The following is a 14,094-nucleotide window of genomic DNA, read 5'->3' on the forward strand; positions in this document are numbered from 1 at the left end:
TTTTTTTTTTTTTTTTTTTTTTTTTGCATGTTAAGGCAATCAAATCCTGAACACTTCACATATTCTGAACAAACTAAACTTGTTTAATCCTCTTCAAGATTGTTAAGCACATGTTCTAAACAAGATATTTTTAGTTTTCCTTTTTGAACATTACAGACAAAAATGTACCAACCCACAAAGCCATTTTCCGTACCGCAATACTAACACACAAAATTTAAGGTGACCAAACATACCATATAAAACCTCAATGTGAATGCCAGCTTCAACAGTGTAAAAAGTTTTCTAATAGTTGTTATATTATTATTGGAAAACTATATAAACTGACGAAAGAGCTACTGTCCCTATAAGAAAGATGTATAAAACTAGATGACGGGGGGAGTGGGGAAGGGGAGCAAAATCTGTCTTACATTTTTAGCAACTCCTCTTTGCTGGAACAGATTTAAGTTATTTAAACAGGCACTTTAGGGTAAGCAGCTATTTTTAACCCACTTCCAGGAAACTGAACATTTTAAACTACAGGCTTTACATTAAATCTCAAATTATTGTATGAGAAATAGTAACTTTTTACTTGGGTCCTTTTCACATTAGTTAGCATAAGTAGATTTTCTCCTGTCAGTATTCTAGTATGGAAGAACAACTTTATATGTTTTGAGACTAACAGTAGTGCCACAGTCCATTTCACTTATTTTGTTTGAAAATTATGCTTAATTTTATTTTATCATGACAGTGTTTCCTCTGTGATTCACTGGACTCATCCCTTGAATGACTTGACCATAAATCAGATGTTTTTCAACACACTGCTTTCTGTATTCAACAAACTGGTCACTACAATCTCTCACCTGCACTGGACAGATTTAGAATTACATAAATCCACACACTGAGATCATAGAAAATCAGGGTTGGAAGGGACTTCAGGAGGTCATCTAGTCCAACCCCCTGCTAGAAGCAGGACCATCCTCAACTAGATCATCCCAGCCAAGGCTTTGCCTAGCTGGGTCTTAGAAGCCTCCAAGGATGGAGAGTCCGCCACCTCTCTGGGTAATCTGTTCTAGTGTTTTACCACCTCCCTAGTGAGAAAATTCTTCTTGCTATCTAACCTAAACTTCCCTTGCTGCGACTTGAGACCATTGCTCCTTGCTCTGTCATCTGCCACCACTGAGAACAGTCTAGCTCCATCTTCTTTTGAACCCCCTTACTGTGACCTACTGGCGACACTCCTACCAATGCAGCCCAGTATGCCATTAGCCTTCTCGGCAATAAGGGCACACTGCTGGGTCATATTCAGCTTCTTGTCCACTAACTAAGGATGTAACCCCACATCCTTTTCTGCAGAGCTGCTGCCCAGTCAGCCCCAGCCTGTACTGGTACATGGGACTGATCCATCCTAAGTGAAGGACTTTGCACTTGTCTTTGTTGAACCTCATGAAATTCTTTTTGGCCCAATCCTCCAATTTGTCTAGCTCTCTCTGAATCCTAGCCCTACCTTCCAGCATATGTACTGCTCCCCACAGCTTGGTGTCAGCTGCAAACTTGATGAGGGTGCACTCTATGCCATCTTCCAAATTGTTGATGAGGACACTGAACAAAACCGGCCCCAGAAGCCAACTAGACATTGAGCCATTGATTACTACGATCTGAGCCTAATGCTCCAGCTGGTTTTCTATCCACCTTACAGTCCATTCATCCAACCCATACTTCCTTAGCTTACCCATGAGAATATTGCGGGAGACCATACTAAAGCCTTGCTAAAAAAATCAAGCTACACCACATCCACCAGTCTCCCCACATCCACAGAGCCAATCATTTCATCATAGAAGGCTTTCAGATTAGTCAGGCATGATTTGTCCCTGGTGAATCCATGCTGACTGTTCCCAATCACCTTCTCCTCCTCCAAGCACTTAGAAATAGCTTCCTTGAGGATATGCTGCTTGATTTTTCCAGGGGCTGAGGTGAGGCTGACTGGTCTGTAGTTCCCTGGATCCTCCTTTTTCCTTCCTTAAATATGGGCAGTTTGTTTGCCCTTTTCCAATCATCCGGGACCTCTCCTGATCACCATGAGTTGTCAAAGATGATGGCCAACGGCTCTGCAACCACATTAGCCAACTCCCTCAGCACCCTTGGGTGCATCCCATCTAGCCCCACGGACCTGTATATGTCCAGCTTTTCTGCATAGTCTCTAACCTGTTCTTTCACCACTGAGGGATGCTCATCTCCTCCCCATACCGTGCTTCCAGGTGCAGTAGTCTTGGAGCTGACCTTGCCTGTGAAGACGGAGACAAAAAAGGCATTGAACGCTTCAGTCTTTTCTGCATCCTCTGTTGCTAGGTTGCCTCCTCCATTCAGTAAAGGACCTGCATTTGCCCTGATCCTCCTCTTGTTGCCGACATACTTGTATAAACCCTTGTTACCCTTCACATCCTTTGCTAGCTGCAACTCCAACTGCTCTTTGGCCTTCCTAACTTGGAAGAATGGAAAACTGACAGAGCATAAGAGACCCATAAAAAGCCGAGATAAAACCAGAAGATAGCATCTAAGGCTCTCATATTGTTGTTTTTTAAAAAATGTTTCCCAATACAACTCTTTCTACATGAAGTACCTCCAGTTCAGAAAAAGCACATTTCTCACATGCTCACACTTTCCCTCCCCTACAAAAATGAACCTCCTAAAGTTGCGGTGCATGTTTTAAGCAGGGAAACTGTTTTCTTCATTTCTGGAGATGCATTTACAAAGGATGCCAAGATGGCAGTGGCCTGCGTTAACCCTCTCACAACCATAGGTATTGCCTGAGCAAGTGAGCTATTGGTAGACTCTTCATGGGGCTTGTGATGTGGAAACAACATATTCTTTACAGGAAGTTATTTAAAGAACTAAGAAAGAAAACTAAAAACTGAACAGTCTTGCAACTGATCTTGCAAGGGTCTGGGGCATAATCTTGGGTGACACACAGCAAATCTTCTTAGAATCAGGAAGTGTCCAGAAAAATGTGGCATCCCAGAGGAGTTTGGGCAAGGCAGCTGGCACTAGGACCTTCCTGGACACTATGCTCCCAGGAGAACTTACTCTGTCAGTCAACCATGACTCAGGAAAAAATTTTGCCTCCATAAATTCTGCCTTCCAAAAACAAGGTGTGTATTTTATTTGGGGGTGTACTGTATGCAAGAAAATATGACAATACTGAACTGTCTTCCATGTGCCCAGAGTCAGCCATCAGACTCTAGCCATCTTAGTACAAAATAAGTTTTACAGAACAGAATTACCCCAGTCACTCCAATAGGTGTGCTTGTATGATAGGTGTATGCACACATATATGGTTTGAAAATTCATTAATTAGTGAGTGGAAAACTTTCACTGAAAAGCCTAGTGGTGTAACTTCTGCCTAATTTAATCTTTCCCTTAAAATACTTTGTAGCCCCTCTAGTTGCAAAGACAACCTTCTGAATATTAACTGAACACAAACAAATGCAGTGTTGCCTTTTCTTCCCAGAGGTACACAGCAAAAGCTCTGCTATCTGGCATCCCCTGGGAATGGGGGATGCCAGTTAATCAAATATGCTGGGTCCAGTGCACCAGGGCTTTCACTCCCTGGCATCAGTGTGCTGGACGACAGGAAGGGGGGCCCTGCACAGGCTGCTTTGCCCCAGGCTGTGGTCCACAAGGGAGAATCACAGCAAGTGGGACTCGGGTCGCAACAGCGAAACCAGAAATGGGACTTCCGGTTTCACTTTCCCCGCATCCCTTGGAAGGAAGATTTGTATTGACAGATGCCTGTTAGTGGAGCTTTCCAGATGGTAAAGTGCTAGATAACACAGCCTTTGCTGTGCTAAAGATGTCTTCAGATCAGGGGTGGGCAATTATTTTGGGCAGAGGGCCACTTACTGAGTTTTGGCAAGCCATCGAGGGCCTCGTGACAGGCAGCCCAGGATAGACGAATATTAATTTTCTCATTTTTTTTAGGGGTCCTGCAGGACGGATAGAATGGCCTGGCGGGCTGCGTTTTGCCCACCCCTGCTCCAGATGCTGATGCTCACAGCTCTACCCAGTTTAACAGAATGAAATTCACAAGCTCCAGGTCAGCTGCATACCAACCAAACCACAAAAATGAAATTGTTACTAGAGGTGCACTGATGCATCGGTCCCATATCGTATCGGCACCAATAAAAGGAAAATTGACATCGTCGGCAATTGGCTTTTTTTGGCTGATGTGCCTGATAATGTCACCGATAAATGCTGTGTGCATGCATGCAGCCATAGTGCAATACACAGGTGGCCAGGAGCACAGCCTGGCAGCATGGAGAGCAGTGTCCAGCTGGTAAATCTGTTGTGGGGGAAGGGACATGGGGAGAGTTACAGACATGGCAGGGGGGAATAGAACAAGGCCCCCACAGTGAAGGAGAGAGTGGGACTGAGGCAGGAGCAGGCACTGGCACTGCACAGCCAGGGTGGGGCAGGGCACAGGACAGAGCTGTGGGTGGCTCATCCAGGGGACACTGGGAAAGGGGGGCAGCTCCTGCTGCTGCGCACACCCAGGAGGCGCATGGGGGGCATGTGCCCCCCAGATCTGCATGCAGGACAAGGGCAGGCTGCCACTGCAGGCTGAGGCTGGGGGCAGCACGACACTTTCGGGGGGGTGTATGCGCTTGGGGCAGGAAGCAGCAACACTGGGAGGGGGGCTACAGGGTGGTCTACAGCTACCCCAAATTTCACCACAGCCCCCCTCCCAGTGCTGTCGCCAGCTGCCCCGAGCCCCCTGCTAGGAAGAGCCTAGCACGCCCCAGGCTCCAGCCCACAGCGGCAGCCCACCCTCACCCCACACACAGACCCAGGGGACACATGCCCCCTATGCCTGCCCTGAGGGTGTGCACAGCGGCAGGAACCACTTCCCATGCCCCCTGAACAAGCCTCTCGCAGCTCCGTCCCGCGCCCCACCCAGGCAGTGCCTGCCCCTGCCCCTGCCCCACTCCCTTCCTCACTGCGGGGGCTTCAATTTGTGTCCCCCCCCACACCTCTTCCTTCCCACCACAACACACTTACTAGCCAGATACTGCTCTCCATGCTGACACCACATATGGTATTAGCCAAGATGGCTAGTTATAAATTAGCCATTGGTATCGGCCCAAGAAATCTCTATCCGTGCACCCCTAATTGTTACTCATGCCTATTTTAATCGGGTGCTTCTACATAAGAAACAATAAGATCAGTAGAAGAAACAGAAGGCACTAAGTTATTTGTGAAGAAAACAGGCCAATCCAAAAGCAGAGGCTACAAGTGACTTCTTACCCCTACTTCCTTTGGCACTTTAGAAAAAGAATAAGGACTGAATCAAAGACAACTGGTGGAGATGCAGCTTCCCACTCCCTGGCAGGAGCCACCCAGCTGGAGGAAAGGAGTAAGAAAGGCTGAAATCTCTTGTTCAGAAGTTTTATCAGGTTGTGGGTCAGACTAGACAAAAGCTAGAGATTGGAACTGAATCACAATTCATCTACTAACTCTTGGGGAAGGGGGAGTGGGCTAAGTCAAACACTCAAAAGTCAGGAAGTGCTAGAACTAAGGCTTCCTGTTTAATCTTAATTCAGTCCCCTTGTGCAAGCACATCATGCTATTTTTTTTTTCTGTTTGTGTCCAACGACCAGGCAGGCAGGCAGGCATGATTAAAGAAGCTTGTATTCTTTCCTCACTTTGAGAAAGTTGGATAATAAATTGAAAATGAAAGCGATTACAGGAGAAAGGACAGTGCTGTGTTCAGGGTGGCTGCATTCTTCCTTGGGGAAATGCATCCTATCCCCATCTCTTCACCTCTTACAAGATAATGAGCAAGCTTTTTGTTTTGTTTTTTTACACAAGGCTTTTGAAGGATTGGTTCCTCACTTTCCAAACACCTGACATGAGATGCTCAGGGTCTAATGTACACAAATGATAAGCACTCACAGATGCAAGTGAAGTCATTTGGAGCTAAACGGTCAAGCGATACAATGCTAAGCATCCCCCCCAAATCAGGTTTAGACATTTCAAATCAGACATCCCAAATCAGCAGAAGTTCTCAACCTTATTCCCTCTTCCTCTGCTTCCCATCTACGCCATGGGAATTATACCAGTTGGTCACCTCAGAGCAGAACCATATAGATAAAAAGTTAACAGTTGTACAGTACTGATTCCATTGTCATAAGCACCACAGAAAAACCTAAGAGGAAACTGCAACTTCGTCTTCAGAGCAATGTTTGAATCAAGTCAGAAGCTCACCTGTCAACAAGAGCCTACCAGCCCATTTTGCTCACGTGGTTAAGGCACAGCAGTTTATGTAGCTGACAGCTACATAAGGAAGAGATGTAGCTAGATCACATTTGGCTTCCTCCACTTCCTTCAAAGGATCAGGTACCCATGTAGAGCTGGAGCAACCAACAGAAGTAGGGAAGGGACTGAACTTGTACCTTGAGGGCCTCAACCAGTTTGCCAGCACACCCCTATGTTGGACAAGACAGCTGGAAGTTGTGGGGCCAAGCATTAAACAAGAAGGACAAAGGAACAGAGAGGATGATCAGTATGTAAGCATCAGCTCCCTTGTGAGGTGAATAAGGCACGAGTCTTGTGTGGGGGAGAAACAGAATGTGACCATGTCTTTAAAGAGAGACAGCACTGTCCAAAAAACCTTAACTCTGATGTACCCTAGTCTTTATCAGGACAAGTTAAGTTTACAGAGTCCACTTGTCTGTGTCCCAGTTCTTAAAAGTAAATCAAAAAGCCAGCAAGTTTATTTTGTGAGGATCCTATGTGGTTTGTCAACAGCACCGAACCCTTTAGCTCCAATGAGCAGACCTCTGCCACTTGAACTACAGACTTTTTAGCAAATTTAACTAGTATTTGCTGACATTAAAGGAACAGCAAGACTTGCATATTTCATTCCAGCATCCATAATGTGCAGTCGGTCCCAAACACGTCTCTGCCCCTTCCCTGCCTCTCTGTCAGTGTGCCACAGCCTCCACTCAGGCTTTTCTTCCAAGTTGCACTCACTCCAGTTCCTTGCCCTATTTCTTTTGTCCACCTTAGTCAGACTCCTGTCTGTACCCAAACTGCTTGCAAGGGCTCGCCCTCCTCTGCCATGTGTTCTGTAACGCACTTACTCCCAACTTCTTTTTTCACCTAGATTCTGATCTAAGTGTGCCAACTGGCTCCTAATCCAAACTCCACTAACTCCCACTTTCTGTAGAAACCAGTTCCAGCCCCCTTACCTCTGCCCCCAGTCAGCATCCCCTCCCACCATCTCCTGGCTTTAAATCCACACGGGACATCTTGTAATCTACTGTCCTTCCCTCCCATTCAGCTTTTGTTCACTCTGCATTCAAATCAGACTGACTACTCCTCCATGCTGCCTCTGCACGTACGTGTCTGTGTGCGCGTGCATGCATAAGATCCACTCCTGAAAAAGCCCCCCCATCTGTCAAATTTCAAGTCTAGTGCCAAGGCATGGAGAAACTTAATCCTTTTTTGAACAGTTCGCCAGGCTGGAGGGAAAATTTTTTGCCCATTTTTAGTACTGAATTTTTTTGGCAGAAGTTTTCTAAGAATCAGTCCAAAGCAGATTTCCAACAAAGAAAAATTTTGTTTAAATGGTTAATGTTTGTCAAAATTAGAAGAGCCTGTATTAGTTACTTATAAGTGTCCTGCAACCTCAACAAACTAAAAATTCCATGTATAATAGATCCCCAAACAGTGCAGAGCTCTGCCCCACATTAAAAAAATATTACAGTTCAGCATATTGAAAGCCACTATTTCCACTGTGAAAGTATCTCCCAAAATGTAACTGAGATACATCTGCAAACTTGCATTGTGTTATCGCTACCTCCACAAGATCCTTGGCATAAAATGGAGGGTCGTTGCACAAATGCCAGTGTCCTCACCAATGCTAACACCACCAGTTTGGAAGCGCTGATTGTTCAGCATCAGTTGCGGTGGACAGAGCACTGCATGCGCATGCCTGGTGTACTGTTTACCACAACTGCTATACTTCCAACTCGGCCAAGGACACGCGACACGGGGGGCCACAGCAAGCACTGCAAGGCCACCCTCACGATGCACTGACACCACAAATTGGGAAAAAAAACTAGCCTGGGACAGGGCTACATGGCAACACCTTGTGAGAAAAGGTGCATTCTTATTTTGAGGAAAACCATCTCACCCTGGAGGCAGAAAAACAATACAAACAGAACGAAAAGAAATAAGACTGAGAAATACATGGTCCAGCCCTCCCTTTAACCTCTACCTGTGGCATCTGCCAGAGAGCCGGGCTAAGAAGGCCAGCCCTAGAGCTATATCAACAGGCTCTTTATTGACCTGTGTGGGTGATCACCAGGGCTCCTGGTTTTCTCTGACAAAAAAAATCCAAAATTCTCTGATTAAAAGAAAAAATCCCACCAAAAATCCACATTTTTCCACAATTAAAACAAAACATAACTATATATTATCTGGATATCATCCTTGACTCTGAGGGATTGCTGCTGCCGCTGCCACATCACCTCTAACACAAATTCAGATACATAAACATTAACAATCAAACAGTTTAAAAAAGATTATAAATTTGATGTCCCACAACAGGTTCTCCATATTGATTTTAATGAATTAAGGAAAAATGTGGACACAATTATTGCATTTAAATGACGGGATATGGTTTTGGCAAATACATGATTTACTATATACAGTGGTTCTGAAAGACTAAGCATAGGACTTCACTTCCCTTTGACAATTTTTCCACCAAGCTCTTAACCATCTGAGCTCAGTACAAATAAACTTAAGTCATTATGATAAACAGTTATTACATTATTGGCAGATTCTCCATTTAAAAGTAAACCCTTAATCCTAACTTGTTATTTTTTTTAGGATAGAGGATTCTTGTCCTACCGGGTTGCAAAGAATGTATAAGGTTCACTGTGTTCCATGTTGCTTTGCATATTGCAGGAACTGTATAAAAACGTAACAGTACAGTCATCCTGAACACTCATCTTGATAACTGTTCGCTTGAACCAGTCCAACTGACAAAAATGTACCTATTACTTCTAGACTGAATCTCAGACCATAGTGATACTCCAGTCTATGGACCTTCTACACAGTCCCCACCCTTTGCAGCAATATCACTGAAGGGTGAAAAAGTATGGGCTTTTGAAATCAACCAACCAACCAGCCTGTATCATTATTCCCCAGGCACAAAAAACACCCACTGTCTTACAATATGCATGCCCACAAGAAATTCCTAATGCCACCACATTCTCAAGAGACTAACTGACAAGTCAGCACCCACTTATAAAGTATCTAGCATAATCTGCAGATCAATGAACCAAGCACTGCTTGCAAATCAGCCCTGAAACAATGTTTTGCCTGTCCCACATGACCTCTGCACTATAAATCTTAGTGAGGGTATTGTTATGGTAAGGAAAAAACTAAGAGTTAAGTATCTGTTACCACGAGTGAAAGGAACCGCTTCATCTAAGCATAACACCAAGACACAAACATGGAAAGGTACAAGTACTCTGGAAAAGCTAACATGTTTTAGACTAGAACTTAAAAAAACAATTCACATGACAGGAACCAAGTAGGAATTTTCATCTAATGGGAAATGAATGCCATTTTTCTAAATACACATTGCTAAATCTTAAGGTTGCAAAAATACAAGCCAATGTAGGACCTGTGGACAGACAACCAGGACTAAGAGTTTTACATTTTATGCTGTAATTCCTATATGAATCTCCAGCAAGAATAAAACAAATGTAACCTGCAAGGAGGTACAGAGATCCTTGCTAAATCAACTAATCCCCAAAACCCAAGGGTTTCCACCGACTCAGCTGCTTTGTTATTGCAGGAATCACTCATTATTTATAATCCTCCATAACATAGAAGCAAACTTGTTCAGGCTGACAGATCAGGCAACTCAATTCTTAAGTAATGAGTCAAAGAAGACTCCTACCACCAATGCACAGTTCTACATAGAAACGCAGGCATTTCAAAGCCAGTTGTTAAAAGCTACTCAAGAAAAGCCACCTAAATGGAATTCATTCACAGAACACTGGTTTCCTGTTAATGGAAATATATTAGGCAAACAAAAGTGGTTTTAAATGATTTTCCCCGAGGACAGCATTGTGTCTCATTGACTTTCATACAAAAAAAAAAAAGATGAATGATACAGACCTGTCATTTTGCTGATGGACATTGATGCAGTAAGGGAATGGTTGCTGATGGAAATTAGCTTTCCAGAAAAAGGTGCTATTTGCCTTCAGCAGCAGACTTCAGCATTTGGCAAAAGGGGTGGCAGGGGGAAGGGAAGAGAGAGAAGGGATGTTTTTGTACGTTGCATTAAATGCTTCCGATTTCATCTGATTTCTGACGCCAAGCAGACCTAAACTCATCCCAGTCTTGGACAGAAGACCACCTAGGAATCTCAGGTGCTATAACCAAAAGCCAAGTCAAACATTGGGAAAATGAAACCACAGAAACTAAATGAGTAGCAAGACCATTTGGCCAATGTTGTCACTGCTGAGCTGATGGACATAATAAACCTCTCCACGCTATTCTTATGGAACTGGGTTTGATTTAGCTAAGATAATATTTATTTTACTGCTGAAAAGTCAGGCACCATCTACCAGTGAAGATTTCATGTGGTTTATTTAAAAACAACTCATCTGTTGTTAACTATGTTCAAGAGCAAGAGAAGTTGATAGTTAACATTAACTAGTTAGTGTTAATAATCCCAAAGGATACCTGGAAAAAAAAAACCCAACAAATTTAAGCAACACCAGCTAAAGTTAACTAACTTACATTGATTACAATATTTTTGTGTGTTCTCCTTACAAAATAATTGTGGCATCAAGTCTGCTTAGTTTATACACAGAAACAATGTCCTCTCCATTATCTCTATCAGAGACAGGGAAACTCTCAACTTCCACGGGTATTGAAAACTATTTTACCTGCTATTTTTTCAAGAAACAAAGAGTATAGACAAACCTATTAGCTGCTTAGAAGAGCTGCTTCTGATGCTCCTGCAGCTGTTATGCTACACTTAGTGCGAGGTACAATTTTTAAAAATACAATGAGCAGTTTAAAACTAACTAGATTCATATGATCCCTTTGGCTCTACATTGTTTATCTCTAGTTAATTTTTAATTGTAAGGAACTCACGAAAGCAGTTAGATTGTGAACTATGACAGGTGAAGTCAATTTAAGCTTGAAATTAGTTGAATTGCTAAGACAGTTATGTAGGTAGGCGGGTCTAACTGGTATAAGCTCTTGAGAAGGTTCTTGGGAAACAGCAGATAAAAACAGAGTAAGTTTAAAATATCTCTCAAAATTAAAGAGAATCTCATGGAACTAATCTAAAAGTTAAACACACCAAAAAGAGAACTAGCATCTGCACTTCCTGGAGTTGATGAAGGCACAGCTGATGAATATAGGAAGAACTTTTTCCCATTGTACTGAAGGACTATCTGTTCACTCAAAAAAACCTCTCCTGATGCACACATGTATGATTTTCCCTGAAGTATCATAAACTTGCTTTACAATACAATTAGAGAAAAAAGTGTTCTAGTGAAATATGTACCAATTTACTTCAAGTACAAGATGAGAGATTTCCCATTTCTTTCTGTGCATGTGTTCGATACAGGTAAGGAAAAGCATGCTTGTCCATACAAGAGCATAATTACAGAAGGACAGTGCTTCTGTGCCAGTCAGGAGGCACCTCTTTGGAAAATATTCCGGGGGGGGAGAATATTAGAAGAGAAACATCTCATATTTCAGACTCAATGCGTTTCATCTCAGGTGGGGTCAGTTACACTGCAAACTGATGCAAAGAATGCAGAACAGCTGATGAGAGTAACTGCACATTTCTAGGACAGAAGAGGTCAAATTCATCCCTTATAGCCATACAGTAGTTGGGGATATAAAGATACAAAGGGATATTTTAGAAGAAAACCTGTGGGGCAAGGACCATTTCTTACCACGAGCATGCAGTACCCAGCAAATGGGTCCTCCTATAACAAAAGCCTCCCAGGCACCAATACAAATATTTTCAGAATTAAGGGGAATAGATTAATATTTACACCCTCCTGGTAGCTTGACTTAAAGGAATTCATCCACCTATCAAAACCTTCTGTTACAGGAATGGTGCTTGTATGCTCCCCCAAAATGGCTGCTTTTCAGTTGAGGGGAACCATCTGATCGCAGAACGCTTTATGTTCTTGATTAAAGACTTGAAGGAAAAGGGAACTTCATTTAAAGAACCAACTAAATCTGTCCACCCTGGAGACAGTTAGCAGGGAGAGCGCAAACCAGGGCGGGAGGAGGGGGGGAATTAATTCAAGGTTTAGCCATGCTGGTAATTTACCATGTGTGATACCAGACGTAAACCACCCAATTCCTTCTGCTGCCCATCAACCCCAACTGACAAGAAAAGGAATACTGCATTCCTACCTCTCAGACATATTTTAAACCTTAATTCATTACTCCTTATGAAGTGTCCTGTGTAGCTAGACATCAATACCACAAAGTGTTGAACGGAAGGAAGTGTCAAAAGGTTCAGTTGACAACAGAGAGGAGAAAGGAGCAAGAGATGATGTAAATATGGATTATGACTGAAATCACATGAAAGAATAATTTTGTAATTTGATTGATGAACATAAGCACTATATTTTGTTCTTATCCATCACATTTCCCCAGAGATGTTCAAAATGGTATAGGAATTTTAAGTAATTAGAAAGACTCCATCATGACAGCAAAAGCACAGACACCTATAGTACCACTGTTTCCATCCAAGTCTAGGATGCTGATGTGGTTGCACGGAGCAAACAAATAGGAGAAAAAATACCCATTTTACCCAAATAAAAAAATCTTTAAAATAGCAGTCTCTTGGCTCTAACCAGAAACTGTACCTGAAATATCAAACAAGTCATACTGCACTGTCCTTTAGCACCATACAAGAGAAAGTTTATTCCTCTGCAAATTAACAGACGCAAAGCAGCTCTCTGTTTGCTCTATGAACTCTTCAAGGTGACGCAAGAGAAAATTAACATCTTCCAACTGGATTGTATCCGTTCCCTTTATTACATAAAACACAAACTGTGAATGAGTGCTTTCCTCTCCTGGTTTATACACTCAACTGAACACCCAACATTCACAGGTGCCTACTATTTATCCTATGAACAAATAGTTCACAGAGTATCAGAATATTATCCAGGCAACCACACTCATGAGTTAGTTTACAAAAAACAAAATAAAACAAAACAGACCCCCCCCCCCCCAAAAAACCCCAAAACACTCTAAATGTTCCTTCACCCTAAAGACAGACCAACAGCACCTGCGCACACCATCATCCCACTACTACAAGTAGGGACCTACCAAAACTGCAGCGGAAGCATGCTGCTTGGTGGCTCCTTTAATCTTGCAGTTTCCCCCTGAGTGGCAGAGGGGCCCTGCTGCCTGCCCCTCATCCGCAGGGAGGCAAAAATTGTGATTTTAAATTTCTTCCTCCTGCCACTGACTGGCCATGGGGCCCTGGCAGCCCTGCTGTTTGTTGCTGACCAGCCAGGAAGCAAAAACCACATCATATTTAAAATGGCAGGGAGATGAAAACTGCAGATCAGGAGCAAGTGGCGGGGCCCTTCTGCCAACCAGTGGCGGGGTGGGGGGGGAGGGGAGGCCACAGGGAAAACTGCAAGATTAAAGGAGCTGCCATGAAATGCACTTCTGCCGCAATTTCGGTAGGTCCCTAACTATAAGGCAGCAGTGCTCCACCTTTTTAGACTCCAAGCACCCTTGGTTAGACTGGAAACACTCCTCAGAAAACGCTGGCCGTAAGCATTCACGTAGTTTTTACTACAAAAAAAGCAACACGGCAATTCTACTACCACGAACAACTGGTGCCTCCCAAGATTGGTGGCGGGGCACCATGGTGGTAAGCGGGGACCACCTGCCTGCACATGCTGCTGGCAGCCAATCGCGAGGGGATATGTGCCCCCACTAAGTGTTGCCTGTGTCTGCTATTGGAGGGGATGCAAGGCACCCACATGGGGCTGCTCACAGGAGTTATATCCAATTTCTCAGCTTTTGGGGGGGGGGGGGGGG

General features: G+C 43.6%; 1 protein-coding gene across 5 annotated transcripts in view; it reads right to left on the minus strand.

Annotated features, from left to right (window-relative positions):
• The window catches only part of FAM49B (family with sequence similarity 49 member B), a 106,080-nt gene that overhangs the window by 91,219 nt on the left and 767 nt on the right, over nucleotides 1-14,094 (minus strand). The window lies entirely within an intron of this gene.

Source organism: Gavialis gangeticus, unplaced genomic scaffold (genome assembly GCF_001723915.1).
Source record: "Gavialis gangeticus isolate Ggan-Ray unplaced genomic scaffold, GavGan_comp1, whole genome shotgun sequence".
Taxonomy (NCBI): Eukaryota; Metazoa; Chordata; order Crocodylia; family Gavialidae; genus Gavialis; species Gavialis gangeticus.